At 27.9% G+C, this 17,410-nt stretch overlaps 2 pseudogenes; one reads left to right on the top strand and one right to left on the bottom strand.

The window, feature by feature from the left end:
- Positions 1-6,581: 6,581 nt before the first annotated feature.
- LOC132937951 (uncharacterized) lies at positions 6,582-13,093 on the top strand (annotated as a pseudogene).
- Positions 13,094-14,135: 1,042 nt separating this feature from the next.
- LOC132937942 (KRAB-A domain-containing protein 2-like) lies at positions 14,136-14,521 on the bottom strand (annotated as a pseudogene).
- Positions 14,522-17,410: the final 2,889 nt, after the last annotated feature.

The following is a 17,410-nucleotide window of genomic DNA, read 5'->3' as shown; positions in this document are numbered from 1 at the left end:
CTTTGGCTGTGCAATAACGTTATTATTTTTTTTATATTACTTATACGAAAAAAGTTCTTTTTGTCTTAAAATATATTATTATTTGTGTTTTTAGAACTTGAATAACTTTGTTTGTGGTTCTGATATCGAACAATATTAAAACGAAATTGCACAGCCTAAGTTCTCTTTTATGTGGTGAAAATGTCGTTTCTTAGGTATGACTGTAACCATCTTAGTTCTTTCCAACGCAAAACAATTTTTGCTATAATGTACATTTGTAAGATAGAGACGACACATGCGCGTAGATTTTTAAGGGCGTTGTAGCTGTTGCGTTTTTTAGTACAAATACATGTCTTACAGAAAAAAACTCTCACGCCCTGTAGAATAATTGGATTTTGTTATTTTTTTTGTTATTTAACAGAATCATGCATCCTCTTAATTGGCATACCACAATCGTTTAATGGTGACGTTAATGACAGTCCCAAATTAATGTATATGGTATGTAAACTTATTCAGTGGTAAACTCTCCCGATTGTGTGGTATACTATTCTGATTTTTATAATTATAACTAGTAAACTCTCCCCATGGTAAACTCTACCGGGTCAATATAATGTTTACCTGAAAAAAATAATATGTTAACTCTCCCGGGTGAACTTTATGTTTACCTGAAGGAAATGTGTAAACTCTCCCGAGTTGTTTTAAATATTATTGCTGCACTATGAATCGGCTATTTCTCTAGACCTCTAGTAGGTACTCATTAAATTATATTTATATTTATTAATGCCCTAACAGATTTTCAAACTGAAGTGTACATACAAATTCAAAGTTACAATAAACAAAATAAAATAAGTTTAATAACCTTATGTGTTTTGAAATCTGTATGTTCGTACTGTCATAAAAATTAAATTTAAATGTCTATTATTGTACTATAATACTATAGCTAAATGCATAGGTTTTAATTATTACACAATTTAATTCTTTTAAATGAAATTTAGTAGTACTGAAGTAGATCCGGGGGAGTTTACATGTTCTCATCACGTAGTACTGAAGTAGACTCGGGAGAGATTACATGTTCTCGTCAGAATGTACTGGAGTAGACTCGGGAAACCATCGGGAGAGTTTCAAGGTCATTAAAATCGGAAGAGTTAACAATCACTCAGTCAAATTATGGGGACAAATAGATCACCACCCGATGAGTCCCACTAAGGTGGATTCAACTGTATATAGTATATATTTATATATATATTACATATTAATACATTATTTACAATAAACAGTAAAAAATCGATTAAATTAAAAATAAATAAAATTAAATAAAATTATATTTTTAAGAAATAAAAGGCTTAGCCACTAAGGTATCATACTTTTTATATATACCGTGTGTGGCTTGTACACACACTATCACGGACCATGGTAAGGAACACTTTCTAATACTAGCTAGATAGTAACATGAACATGAAGTTATATATACTACTTGGTCATACATTTTTTGTGTAGTAAGTACTTATGTGGCTATATGTAATTAAAGTTTAAATCGATATTATATGGTACTATCTTTATGGATTGTGGCCTTATGAGTGGTCAGCTCATGACCATAATATGGTGTTCAAACTTATGGTTTAAGTGATGTTACCACACAACGTATGCACATTGCACATTTATTAACTGCAGAGCATCGAAATAATAATTTTTTCATATTTTTTTTTTATCTTAAATAAAATTTTGCTGTATTCGTCATTAGTAATGCATTTTTTTTACTTAAACCACTTGAACTAGTTTTTGTTTTTGTTTTTAATTTAAGTTGTATAGTTTCATAAAAATAATTTGTCTTAAGTTTTGGTTGTTTTATTATAATTATATAGTTAAATAATTATTAATATATTATGATATATTGTTTTATTTCAGCTTCTTTTTTTGTTGTTTTTTATTATAACTTATAAATATTAAAGTATAACATTTTTATACTGCCGATTTAAACATTGATAGTTTACTAGGTATCTATTTAAAATTGTCAAACATATGACGGGTGTTGAGTTAGATTTTTCCAAAGGACTTAATGCACTTACACCACCATACAAAGCAAATTGCAATTTATTGTTTTATTTTTAACACCCTTTATATTAAAATATATTGTGTAAGTTAAGGATTAATACACTGATATTTATAAAGTAATTTTGTTGAAAGTTGATTTAAACATAGACATTTCAAATATTATCAGTAATAAATAATAAGACAAATTATTATAACATTACAATCGTATGGATACACTTCATCCTCCGCTACTTATACATTTATCTGTCTTAACTAAAGTGATTACTGATTGATAGTTTTATAGCTTATGTTTAATTAATTATAATATATACGTAATTATCGCTCGTTAATTTAATTGGTTTCATTACAAATAAGTAATCTCATTAATACAAAATATTAGATAAGTGTATATATTAGTTTTTAATAAAAATGTGTCCTGTAATGTGTTCTGTATTTTTAAATTGAAATCTTGAAATAAAATTTAAAAAAATCCAATTTCATAGTTAAAATATGTCTTAAAAATTATGAAAATTATATTGAACTATCACTTTTTTATAGTTGAAATAGTAATTAATTGAATTATCTTTAAACAAAACAATTAACCATAAACATAGATTTAGTATTTGAAATCAAATGCATTTTTTTTAAATAAAAAAAGGTGGGCAAGTGGGTGTCGCTCTGCTGTACAGTAGGTTACAAGTGGATCACTGGGTAATAGATGGTATTAAACTTGAATTCAATGATAAAATATCATTGTATAAGAAAAATGATTCTGAGCGAAGATGGTCAGTCAGCCTATGATATTACTAAGTATATTAAATATACTCAAATTTTGATGATATTATTGTGAATAAATTAATTTATATTTTATAAATATATAACCTATTTACGTGGAACCTTGTTTTAAATTTTAAAATTTAGCCATAAAAGTTGGACATTTCATAAACGTAGATATTTTGTCAACAATGCTTATAAAAAAATTGTGACTGAATTTTTAACTATCGTTTTAACAATATATTAGGAGCCTAGCTTGTATTCAATTTTCAAGCTTTTTTATCCAACAGATAAAATTGTATTGATATTTAAAGAATAAAAAACTAAAAATATGGAAACTGAAAATGTCCGTAAACAGCCTATCCAGACCCCCTGGACCCCCTTTCAGATTGCCTATCTACGTATATCACAATTATATAAGCTTTTTTTTTCACTACATTGTTTGAACATCGTCACAAAGAATATTTTGAATTTAGGAAATTTCACCAACATAATTTTAATTAAAACCAATCCGGTCGTATTCATAAGAACCCATAGGTACTTTACAGCATATTCAAACATCTACTGACCACGGCAAAAGTTGTCTGTTAGTAAATATGAAAAAGGAACTGCCTTTTTTTCATTTCAGTGAAAGGGGATAAGATAAAAGTATCTTTGAGGTGAAAAATGGTAAACGGACTATCCAAATTTGGGTACACCTATATGGTTGTACGAATAATAGATTTCTATTTAATAACATACTTAAGTAAATACCCACTTTGTATTCGGAATACGACGACAACAATGATGATGGTAGTGGTCCGTCAATGGTGCACGGTGTCGATGGGACTCTTGGATTTCGAAAACGAATAAGGGAATGACTTCACTCTGCAACCTATATGTCACTGCACTACGTTTCACTTAACCGATCGCAATATTATTATATATTGATTATTATTGAACCCGGTTGAAAATCAAACGGTCCCCACACATTAACCGGTATGAGGATGAGTCATCTATAGATATCCATAATTGAATACATATTTAAATCATGACATTATTATATTATGTAGTGTATATAGTCTTAAAAACGAAACGTCTCGTAAATATTATGAATGAATCAATTATAGTGTAACATTCATATTAACTATATTATATGTAATCACACAATATAAAGATTTGAAACATTATTAAAAAACGATAACGAAAAATAATAAATTATCAATGAATACGACACGGACATGGGTTGATAGAAAAATATTACCCACATATTTATATACCTATAATTTTTCATATACAAAGTATAACAGAAAGACTTGACGAAAATAATATGATGCCACTTAAACGTATGACACAAATTGTTAAAATTATATGATTAGTAAATAATTTAATAAAAATACTCATGTCCGCAAATTCCCAAAAAAATATTGACATTTATAAAAATTCTAAAAAATAAACAACTTGACTTAGATAAATGTTTTTATTATCGAAATTGTTCTTATATTCAGATTCAAAAATTGGCTATTTTGACAATATCCAAAAAAATTTAAATCAAACTTTAAATTTTTTATTTTCATTGTTGAAAAATAATAATCATTTGTGGCGTCCTCTTAAACCCAGGTTTATCTTGGAAAATATATAAAATATTTTTTATATTTATCTTCTACATTTTATCTTTTAAATGATATATTATTTTATATATAATTATTGTTCAAATATATTTATTCATTGTCCATGTTTATAAAATAACAGAGTTGGTATTCAATTTTTATTTTCAATTTTCTAATGATGGTACCTGACCAACAATTTTAATTTTTAAATGATCGGAATTCAAAGCATATTCTTGTAGAAATCGTAAAACCCATAATATGAAATAATAAAGTATAAACTCTATTCAATTATAATAATTAAAATTATTTTAGATTAGATTTGAGTAGTATTCATAATTATAAATATTAATAGTATACCTAAGTGTTTAGTGTACGGTATACCTATTATACTATAGGTACCAAAGTACTCACTTCTTTCCACTAGTTACAACTTTAAAACTGTTATAGTTTATAAATTGTAATTAAATAAATAAACCAGGGACTGGAACCTTACCGAAAAGAACCGGTTTTGGAACCGGAACCCTTTGAATATTGGGAACTGAACCCTCACCAAAACCCTTATTTAAATTAATTTTAATACCGGAATCTTACCGGAACCCTTATTTAAATAAATTTAAAAACCAGAACTTTACTGGTGCCGATATTTTTAATTTCCAAATCTTTTTACATAAGAATAAAACCAAAACAGTTAATTTTTTTTTTATTTTTAAGAACAGAAAAGAAACCGAAACCTAAATTTTAGTTTTTTGGAGAACCGAACCGGAGCCGGGGTTTTCGTGTTTCTGGGAACCAAAACCAAAATTTTAGTTTTTCTGGAAACCGAACAGGAACAGGAACCATAAAAATCATCCATGTTTCAGTCCCTGAAATAAACAGTTATTATAAGTATATTATCTAATAAAGACAGGACTCAAGATATCACACAAAATAAATCTGCGTACATTTAAATTAATGTAAGTACTAGGTATCACTGTAGCTACTAGTTAATAAATATTCTACAAAGCATTTGTACATTAGGTAGGTACATTATTAAAGATAATCTCAGTTTTTAAATTAAGCAATTGAACGTGGATACAATACTAGATAATTATTTAATATGTATAAATGTACCAACCATAAACAATGCATAGGTTTATACCTAGTACATATTTTCATACCTACCTGAAAGTAAAATTAAATGTAAGAGTAATTGGCTTACTGACCGTAAAATATAAAGATCAAAATTTGTATACTAATCCTAAAATACAAAATATTATGTTTTATGTGAAACTGGCCTATTTAAGATTCTTAAAAATAAAATTACGGCTACCGTAAGTCGTAAGAACAGAATATAGATGTATAATAAATTAATGACAGTGGTCCGTCTACCGTTCCTTGTAACCATTAATTATTTCAGTTATATATACTTAATATTGTATTATAATTGTATCAATTTTATATAGTTAATAGATATTTCGAATTATAATACCTATGTATAATTGAACTTCATTAGGGAAAAAATTAATAAACATAAAGTACAGCGTAAATTCGTATAATGCTGACTGATGTTTTAGTGTTAACAGGAAAATTGGCATAGGTAACATCGCTTTGGGGACAATATAACTTAGGGTGACCATACGTCCCGTATTATACGGGATGGTACCATTTTTCCACTTTGTGTCCCGTTGTCCCGACAAAAGTTATACAGGACGCATTTTGTCACGTATTTTCAAGTAGGTCCCGTATTAATACCGTTTTTCTCCTTATTCTTAATGTATAACTTTTTGAATTTTTTTTTCTACGCTATTTTTGTATCACAATATTCAATAGAACATTTAAATCTATACTTATCAGCATTATTTTTAAATTCTTGTCTTGACAATAAATTACTATAATTTCTGCGGGTAGAAAATAGAAAACGTTACACCAATGATTATAAATACTAATGGTATAACGTACAAAATGTTATTATTATTATATTGATGTGTGGCATCGTCTACTAAATAAGTACAATTCCATCCGTCACAACCAGTTTGTTGTAAAATGTAATACCTATATATTTTTATTTTATAATATCTATAATATTATATCTATGTAAAATTATAAATATAATTTGTTATTAATATTTATACGTGAGTGTCGAGTTCACGATGACATTCACAGTGTAGTCGTAGTGACGTGTGGTTTATTTAAAATTCAGTGTACCATAATACCTAATTTGTTTTCAAAATGCCCAAAAGACGGTGCGTTTTTACTCCACAATTAAAATTAGAATTTTCTTTTTTACAAGATGCTGACGAAGTAGGAAAAATATTTTGTACCATATGTAAGTCAGTGTTTTCTATAGAACATGGCGGACGTTCAGACATAACATAACATGTTACAAAAGTAAAAAAACATTTACTGGCATTATCAGCTGCATCAAAACATGAAAAGGTAACTTCTCTTTTTTTTCAAATGATCTGAGTAGGCCCACTGACGAAAGTAGACGTACCGCAGCACAAGAAGGGACATTCGCATTTCATACCGTGGTAGTGTGGTACACAATCACTCATTTCGATCAATGGATTCCTGCCAAAACTAGGTAACGGCATATTTCACTATTTTGAGATAATGGCGCTATTTAGTGTTAAACATTATTTTCAAACGATGTGAAAGAGGCGTCTTAAGTGAAATTCCTACTCTAACCTGTCACAAACTTACAGTTTCTTATTTTCACTAACGGTGAAGGACATAAATATAAAGAGTTAAAAGTCATTAATGGTTTAGTGAGTTTTGGCATAAACAAGATCAATGAAATATTGAGAGCCAAAATTCACTATCGGTAAAAATAAAAATGTAAAATCACAGAATGATTGTGGTAGTGTGGTATACTGGTATAAAACCGTATAACATAACTGTTAAACCCTTATACGGGCCTTTTAAGTATATGATTAAACCCCCCAATATAATTGTAATAAACTGATAATAACATGAATAATAATAATATTCTTATTATTATTACCTACCATTCTATTTTCAATTCTATCAAAATTCAGTTTGATTTGCATAGGCGCAATTAGGGGAGTGCTTGTAGGTGCTTAGCACCCCAAAAATTCATATAGCCCCCCTAAATTGTTGTTGACTATAAGATTATGAAATAGATATTTGAATACATTTATTTCTAAAACCTTATAATTTTCAAAATCATAATACATAGGTACTTATCAGAATAATAATATAAATAAAAGTGTATTATGTTATAGGTAATTGTTTATATTAAGATTAATGCGAAGGTGTATAAAATTAAGTTGTATGAATGTAGGGGGTATGAGGGGCAAAGCCCCCCACTGATCACTTTCATCAACATACATCTAGCACCCCCATACATTTAACCCAAATTGTGCCTATGTTGGTTTGCACCATAAATAAAAGATTGTACTTCCTGGTTTGCACTTAAATTTGTTACTTTTGTTAGAGTAATATTATTATTATTTTATATTATGAACTACTAATAATTATTTTCACTATTGAGTATTGATGTCATTATGTTTAAAGTCGTACATTAAAGTTATTAAAAGGTCTTGGAAATTATTTTTATAATTATTTTATACATAAGTTTCAATTTCTTTAAAGTTGTAAATCACTTACATAAATGTATTTGTTATTTTCTTTTTATATAATTTTGTATTTTTTCTAATTTATGAGTTATGTTATTATGACAATAATTTTAAGATAAAATATATCTATTAATAATTTATTTTATTTTTATTTATCATGATAAACACAACAATAATGTTAATAATAAAAAAAATCACACTTAAGCAAATAACTTGACAGTTGCCATAAGTACAATCTAATGATGATAATCTGACTGTGTCAAATAAGCAAAATATTTAATATTAAACCAATATAGATTTCTTCCAGCCAAAACTAATTGTAAAAATCATTTTCATATTCAGTAAAACTCATTAACGATTAAAATATTTACATACAATACTTTACCAATAAAAAAAACAGTGTTATATTAATTATTTCGAAAAAAATCCAATATATTTTAATGCAGTAATACAAGCAGATTTTATTAAAAAAAAAACTATGTAAATATCTTAAAAATTAAAGATTTTTTGGGGTTGAGACCAAAAGTGTACTTTTTTAAAAACTTCAAAGTCGTTTACTGAACAATTACTATTTTGCCGTTATCCAGTTTTGGTATAAAGTTTTGGTCATCTCTTTTAAAACAAATTTATAATAAAAAATTTACTTGTGCGAGAACTAATGCTGAATCGATTGTTTTAAATGTGTTAGCTCCTTTCGCCATGCAACAAATTTGTAATATTGTAAAATATAAATTTTGCAACAATTATGATAGATACTTCTAACCATAAGAACCTAAAAATCGTACCCATTTCAATACGTTATTTCAAACCAAATTCGGGAATACAAATTAAAGTTTTTGAAGTATCAAATTTATTAGGAGAAACAGCAAATATTTTATGAACTTATATAATTGAAAGTTTGAAAAAGCATAAGTTGTCAGATAAAATTATTGCATTTTCTGGTGATAATTGGAATACTAACTTTGGAGGTGTTTTAAGAAAAGGTTCAAATAATGTTTTTTCAATTTTAAATAACAATTTAAAAACGAATATTTTTGGAGTAGGTTGCGCTGCTCATATTTTGCACAACGCAATGCAATCAAGTGCTGATGTGTTACATGTTGATGTAGAAATCATAGTTTACAAAATTTTTCAATATTTTCATATCCATACAGTTCGAGTTGAACATTTGAAAGAGTTTTGTGAATATGCAAATGTTGAATATTATTAAAATATTCTTGGAAGTGTAAAAACTCGTTGGCTATCCTTATTACTTCCAATAACAAAAATTATTGATATTTACCCGGGCTTCGTAAATCATACTTAGAGAAACAAGAAAAGTGTCCTACAATATTAAAATTGTTTTTTAATGACCCTATGTCATGTCCATGAATTTGACCCACCCACTTTCTATGATAAGACCCAAACCAATACCATAAGTTAGCAAATAGATAGCAAATAATAGCAAATTTACTATAGAAGTTAGCAAATCATTATTGAGGCAGTTATAAGCATTATTTATTTGGGTGGGCCAAGTTCAGGTAACCCACCCACTTTGTCCGATCGTCTCCAAACAAACGCCGGTAGTTAGCAAACAGTTAGCAAATAATAGCAAATCAATTTTTGAAGTTGGCAAATCAAAATTCTATTTTTGGCCGATTTTAGAAAAAAAAATTCCAGCCCACCCACTTTGTCCGATCGTCTCCAAACAAACGCCGGTAGTTAGCAAACAGTTAGCAAATAATAGCAAATCAATTTTTTTGTTTTTTTTTCAATAAATATCAATAAAGTTTTATCTGTTGAGCCAAAAAGTGTAAAAATTTAATACAAGGCTCCTGATATATTAATACAATATCAGTTGAAAAATATTAAAAATACATAGGCACAATTTTTTTTTATAAGCATTTAAAGATCGAATTTTGATAAAATTTATCAAATTTAAAATTGAATAATTATTTTGTAGTTAAAAATTTATAAACTGTTTAACTTTTATATCTAAGGACAAATAGTTGCAATAATTTTAGTTTAAAAACAATTTTTTTTTAATAGATTTTATTCCAGCTTTTTTCGATTTTAAAACGATGTGTGACGTTGCGTTACAAAATAATCGTTGAATAAAAATGTTGAATTTTAAGATTATATTAATATACCAATTATATATACCTAGAAATTATATAGAATATCTGAATATATATGGATAAAAAACACATTATAGTAAAACTAATCACCGCTCAGAATCTAAAACGTTTATCAGTACCTAGCATAATAATGAAAGAGAAAATCCAAGAGTCCCGAAAGTCTGAATAGTGAACAGACTCTGTATAAATTAATCGATAAAATATTATATTATAATTATACTTAACTTCAAATCTCATCATTTCAAATTACCTAGATTTCATCCCGACGCGATTATAGACTAGCTACTACAGGCGGAACAATTTTACTTTGCTGAGATTTTGCGTTGCTACACAATAATTAATCAATGATGTTTACTTAATTATGTATTTCAATAAAGGAATGTACTTACCTTCGTTTCCATTACGTATATGTTAATTATTATTTTTACTTATTATTATAAGCAATTAACAATATAATACAACTTAACATTAGGTTCAAAAAAGAAACACGATTCACAATCAAGTACATCAAGGTAATGTTTATACATCGAATACAGATACAACAATGGTATTAAAATATAATCGATAATAAAATAAAATAATTTCGACGAATATCTATAAATACAATATTGAATATTGAATATTTCCTTTTTATCAATAATTTCAATACAACAATAATTAGTATAATGTATGTTATATTTAGATCACAAGTGGCCCCCTCCACACTGTGGTAATTTCACCGTCGGGTCCGAACAGTTTTACCGCCGCAGTTTTTACGATACGAACGGTTGAGCGGTGTCAACGTCGATAAACGGCAAAATCGCTGTGTTTGGCGCACTATATTTAAACACGTTTGATTTTCGTGAACGTAAAAACCTCGGTGGTAAAGCCGTTCGGGCCCGACGGCGAAAATACCGCAGTTTGACCAGAGTATCTTATGTACAATATTAATTATTAATATATTATAGTCTTTGATGATATCCACTAAAGACTTAACGCAGTATCGAAAATGCAGTGTTGTACTCCATCCAACCGTAAGATTTGTGGCTTGTGCACCAGTGTAACACACTCTCTAACCTTTTGTCTAGGTTAGGTTATGTTATAGTCCTGTATTTAGCCCAAGTGCTGAAATATTATTTGTGTTCCATAATCCTGTATAATATTAATATCTTAGTCCGTTAATAGATTTACATTTGTCGGGTTCATCTTATTAGCAGTAACCACGATATGTGATGATACCAGAAGACATTAATCGTGTGAAAAAAACACAGACTACAGAGTGTGATGCATACACGATGATTGAACACTGGTTGATCATGATCCGGTCGTAGTGTTAGTTTGGATTGAGGTGGTAAAATAACACAACACGTTTATTTGCTTTATGTCACTAATTAGTATATAATATTATTACAGCCAAATAATACACGGGCGTGAAGTTCGTGAAAGTGAAGTAGGTATTAACTATACTATTTATAACATGGTCAAATCCCATATAATGTATATAAGAAAATATTTTTGTAACCCCCCACCCATAAAAAAGGCTTATGTACGCTACTCAAGCAGATTGAGAATATTTTAGAAGTTGTCATATCACCAAGAATACGAAAAATCATACTCATACACGTATCTATTTTATAAAACACTAAAAATTACACCTAATAAGTAATAACTAATATCGTATATGAGTATATGAGTTTTATTATGGATATTATCGTAATTCATAATCTAAACATAATATAAAAGAGTCATGCAAAAATAATAATTAATAATTTGCTATTATTTCTCTAACTATTTGCTAACTACCGGCGTTTGTTTGGAGACGATCGGACAAAGTGGGTGGGCTAGAATTTTTTTTTCTAAAATCGGCCAAAAATAGAATTTTGATTTGCCAACTTCAAAAATTGATTTGATATTATTTGCTAACTGTTGGCTAACTACCGGCGTTTGTTTAGAGACGATCGGACAAAGTGGGTGGGCTGGAATTTTTTTTTCTAAAATTGGCCAAAAATAGAATTTTGATTTGCCAACTTCAAAAATTGATTTGCTATTATTTGCTAACTGTTTGCTAACTACCGGCGTTTGTTTGGAAACGATTGGACAAAGTGGGTGGGTTACCTGAACTTGGCCCACCCAAATAAATAATGCCTATAACTGCCTCAATAATGATTTGCTAACTTCTATAGTAAATTTGCTATTATTTGCTAACTATTTGCTAACTTTTGGTATTGGTTTGGGTCTTATCATAGAAAGTGGGTGGGTCAAATTCATGGACATCCCTATGTCTATAGTATCGTTTCATTTTTTGCAAAGTCAATTAAAGGTTGTCTGTGATACTGTAACAAAAATAGAAGAAGATAAAATATCAGCCTGTGAAATTGCAGAGGAATTAGAAATTTTAGTTTGAAAAATAAAAAATATAAAAAATCTTAATTTTCTTACAACAAATATTTTATTGCTTTTAAATGGTTTAAAAAAACAATAATATGTATAATGAAAACTCATTTAAAAATAGTACTGATCTATTTTATAATACTTTTTTATCTTACGTAGAAAAATGTTCAAAAATGTATTAAATTTCTTATGGAAAACAACCAATATAATTCTAACTTAAAATTGGATGAAGATTATTTATTTGATGAATTCAGCCATGTAGAACAAATTTTTAAATCGCGAATTCATGAATGGCAAACAAATTCAGCTAAAGTAGAAGTTAAGTGGTGTGAAATATTTGAATACACTAAAGCTCATAATATCGATACAACTAACATATGAACAATTGTAGAATATTTTTTGGCAATGCCGGGTACAAATGCTGCAGTAGAACGGATTTTTTCAACCATTAATGTGTTGTGGATAGATGAAAAAAATTTTGGTTGAAACTATTAAATCAATTATAATTGTAAAAACATATTTTAAAAACTTATCTTGTAATGAGTTTTATAATATTCTATTAAAAGAAACTCAGTTACTCGATGAAATCAGTTCAGCACAAAAGTACACAAAAACATCAAAAGAAGAAATTTACCTACTATCGCCATTAAAATAATTTTTTTTTGGATTTTTGTGTACATATATTAATATTTTATTTGTATTTAAAAACTATTATACAGCATACATTTAATTTGTTTTTTTATATTTATATATTTAGTTAAGTAACTTAAGTGTCCCGTATTTTTATGGTCACCCTAATATAACTCTACCGAGATGGTCAATCCAGTACATTTTCAGACGTGGTTCAAACTAGATACTCTCTAAAATTTTCTGATATCCCTAAGAACAATCTTTAAAACATTCATCAAAATTGGTCGTGTAGTGTTTGAATATATTATAAGCTTCAAATATATGGACATTCCATTTTGTTATACATTTAAATAATAAACAAATATTTTGATATATACATATAACTATATATCAATATTTTCTGGTCGCGCCTGCACTGAAAGTTTAGTTTTCAATGACGGTTTAAGCGTTGGAAAGTGACCTTTTTCCGTCCAGTTGGTGGTAAAGTGGAAATCCCCAAAAATACTGGGCGTACCTACATATCACGCGTATCCCCTGCACAACCAGACCCTGAAATCTATACCACAGTCCTTACAAAATATACACTTTGGGTTATATTTTATATTCATATTATAACCTCCTTGCATGCGACATGTAAATATTTTTCTTTCATGAAATTATTTTCGTGGAATAATCTGGTTGATGCGCATAAATCCCTGCATAGTTACCTTTGCCGTGATATCATTTTCTTCGCATTATTTTATTTTAATATAATAATTATTATTTATACTTAAATCTATATCACGGTCCTTACAAAACATAAACTTTTGGTTAGGTACATATTATATTCATATTAGAACCTCCTTAGGCATGACGTTTAAAATAAATAAAACCAAATAGTTTTTCATGAAATATTTCACATCGGGAATTGGAACTCTAACTGTAGCACCTACTTCAGCTGGTTTAAGTTTTTTATCTGACCATGTTTTCATTTGAATTGCTTGATTTTCAAGATTTTCTTTAGCCTTTCTTCGATTATCTATGGTATTTGCGTTATTCGATTGAATTGTAGAAATTGTATCTTGAATTTAATTGTCTTGACTATTTTCATAATGATTGCCATTATCGGGATGTATTGGATCATCATATTGAAGTTCATTTTTTTCAAATATTTCTAGTAATTGTTCTTCGTTTTCTAAATTGTCGACTACTTCTTTCGGTAAATTTGATATACTAAGCCCAACCTTGACTTTACAACCAAATAATGCCTCATATGGTGACATCTTAATCCCAGAATGTAATGCCATATTTTTCATTAATTGAATGAATCTTAATCCTTGACTCCAATGAGAATTTCTTCTGTTTGCATCCATGTTGTAAGCATAGTCTCGACGTCTTGATTCACTCTTTCAACACTCCCCTGACTTTGGCTGTGCCTTGGCTTACCGTGAACAATTTTAAGTTCAGGCCACATGTCTTTTGAGTTAGAAACTATGTTATTTGGGAATTCACGTCCGTTATCAGATTGTAGGATTGATGGAGCTCCTATTAGCGTAAAAATATCTATGAGGTTGAATGCTACTTCCTCTGCTCGTTTATATTCAAGTGGCTTAAGAATTATAAATTTAGTAAGGTGGTCTTGGTATACTAATATAAATTTATATTTTCCATCTGGATGTGACTGAAAATCAATGAGGTCAACCTGACATCGAGAATTGAATTCCGGTGAAATAATAGGCTTAACCACTATTCCTGTTTTAACGATTTTTTGTTTCTGTTAACATAGTTTGCATAAACTGTAAAAAAAACCTCTACATCACACGGAGTAATATTTTTATATTTTCTTGAAAGTTCAGAAATCATTCTGTCACGACCACTATGAACAATTGATTCATGTGTAGTTTTTAGAATTTCGTAAAATTCCTCTTCATTAACACAAAATAATATTTTGCCATCAGCAGTTAGAGGAAAAATAAATTTTTTTATTTGTTGTACAACCAGAATATCGTATCAAGAAAAACCCCAAAATTACATATAATATTATTAGAAAAATATTTAAATATTTTAACTGAAAATTATATATTAGAAAATATATTTCCAGAAGTATACCTATTGAAATTGTTTTTATTGTTAATTAAAATGCGTGCGTACAACATATTATAATTAAGGGACTACAATTGAGTGAAAAAATATCCGCTTAAAATAAGAAAAATTGTTATTCTAAATACCTACAGTTATATAGTTCTATTTAGTGTGTGATATGATTGTATATAGGTACTTGGTACCTAACCTTTTTTTATACCCATCATAATTATATTTATCCACTCATAATCATAATTACCCTTTAAATTAAATTATATTATATTATTTCAACAATTTTTATACCTGTTTATTTCAACAAGTCAAATTTTTACAACAATTTACTTTTCATATTTTGTAATTATTATTTATATTATAAAAATATAATATAAATTATAAATCTTCTGTAAAAAACTTTTTGACATAACATAATATTTTTTACTACAACTTCAAAAAAAGCATAAAATAAACTAAATACCTTTGAAGCATCCAGTAAGCACGTGATGTTTTCTTTTTCTTTTTACACCATCTTTAAGCAGCAGTAACTCGTCTAATATTTGTTGATATTTTTCATTCGATAAATAGACTGTATTTTTTGAATTTTTCCGACATTTACTTAATTCGGTATAGAAACGTTCAGACATTTTTATAATATAGGTATCTCAACACGACAACACAACAAACACTCTAGAGTGAGAAAAAATAATATTTTAAAGACGTATTTTGAATTTTCCCTTAGACACGAACAACATAATAATAGCATTACGCAATAATCCATCGCACACGTTGTGTTGTACCTATATGTGATAAGATAGTCGTCAAGATAAGCATTAATAATTGATTTCAAAGGTTAGGCGAAGTTTTATATTAATAATATACTTTTCCTGCTTGAGGTCAGGTAATCTATAGAATATCCAGTTATTGTATATATTTTATACTTTTCCTGCTCATTTTTGGCATTCTATAGAATACCTAGGATTTCTATATAATACCGGATTCAACACTTTGCCGGTAACATATATATATTATAATCGTATATGAACGAGAAAATGAACGAGTTTTTTTTCAAGGAAAAATATCAGAATGTTCGTTCTTATCTAGCTCCAATAATTTACACAGAGTGTTTTTTTTAAATTTCTGTAAAAACATAACTGATGGAAAGACTTAGTTCATAATTTTTTTTCAGTGTATATAACCTATAATATAGACTATGAATTATCAATGGATTCACATTCAAAAGATCTGGTACTTGGTACCTACTATACAGGAATACAGCAGACAATTCCTTGGCTTTGTACTTTTGTATAATTGTATGTTACTTTTACTCACCTTAGAGCTTTTTGAATTCTGAACTTATTTGCTCACTTACCTATTTTTGTATCAATAGGTCACTAACCCGCTTAAAAACAGTTTAATACTAGTCCATTATTATTTCATTTTAGATTCTGAGCGGAGCGATGATTTTATTGGTTTTACAATGATGTGTTTTTATTTTTATTTTTTTTAATTTTTTATCTATGTAAACGATTAGTAGTTAAAATAATGCTTTTTATTTTCAACTTCAGTATCTTGTTCGATGGGGATGTGAATCTAGTTGGTACTTTTGGGAGGTAAAAATTTAAAAATCACAATAGTTTTCAAAAGCACCCGGAAAAACATAATAAAATTTAAGGGAAAATGGGAATTTTACGCATAACGGTTTTTGGCAAAATCGATTTTGGCTTTTGGTGTTACTCTAAAACAAATTATCGTAAATACATGAAATTTTCACTGAATATTTAAATTAGCCTTTTCTATTCATGAAAAAATTCTCAAAATATTTTGACTGGTTTTGAGCTGTTTACGGTTATACTCAGTTTCTAACTTTTTTAGGTTTTTGTTATATGAATGTCAATAAAACATTATTTGTTGGGTAAATATGCGTGAAAATGTAATGCTAGGCTCCTGATATATTGTTACAATAACACTTGAAAAATATTAAAAATACATAGTCAACATTTTTTTTTATAAGCATTAAAGTTCAAATTTTGACAAAATTTATCACATTTAAAATTTAATAATTATTTTGTAGTTAAAAACTTATAAAATGTTCTACTTTTATAGCTAAGGATTAAAAATTTAAAACAAGATTCCACATAGGTAAATAGGTTATATATAAATTACTTTATTCACGTTAATATCATTAAATATACTTAGTAATATCTTAGGCTGACTGACCATTTTAGCTCAGAATCGTTTTTCTTATATAATGATTTTATATCATTGAATTCAAATTTAACACCAT

This window comes from Metopolophium dirhodum, chromosome 1 (genome assembly GCF_019925205.1).
Source record: "Metopolophium dirhodum isolate CAU chromosome 1, ASM1992520v1, whole genome shotgun sequence".
In the NCBI taxonomy this organism is placed as follows: Eukaryota; Metazoa; Arthropoda; class Insecta; order Hemiptera; family Aphididae; genus Metopolophium; species Metopolophium dirhodum.
This window is presented reverse-complemented; position numbering and strand designations above follow the sequence as displayed.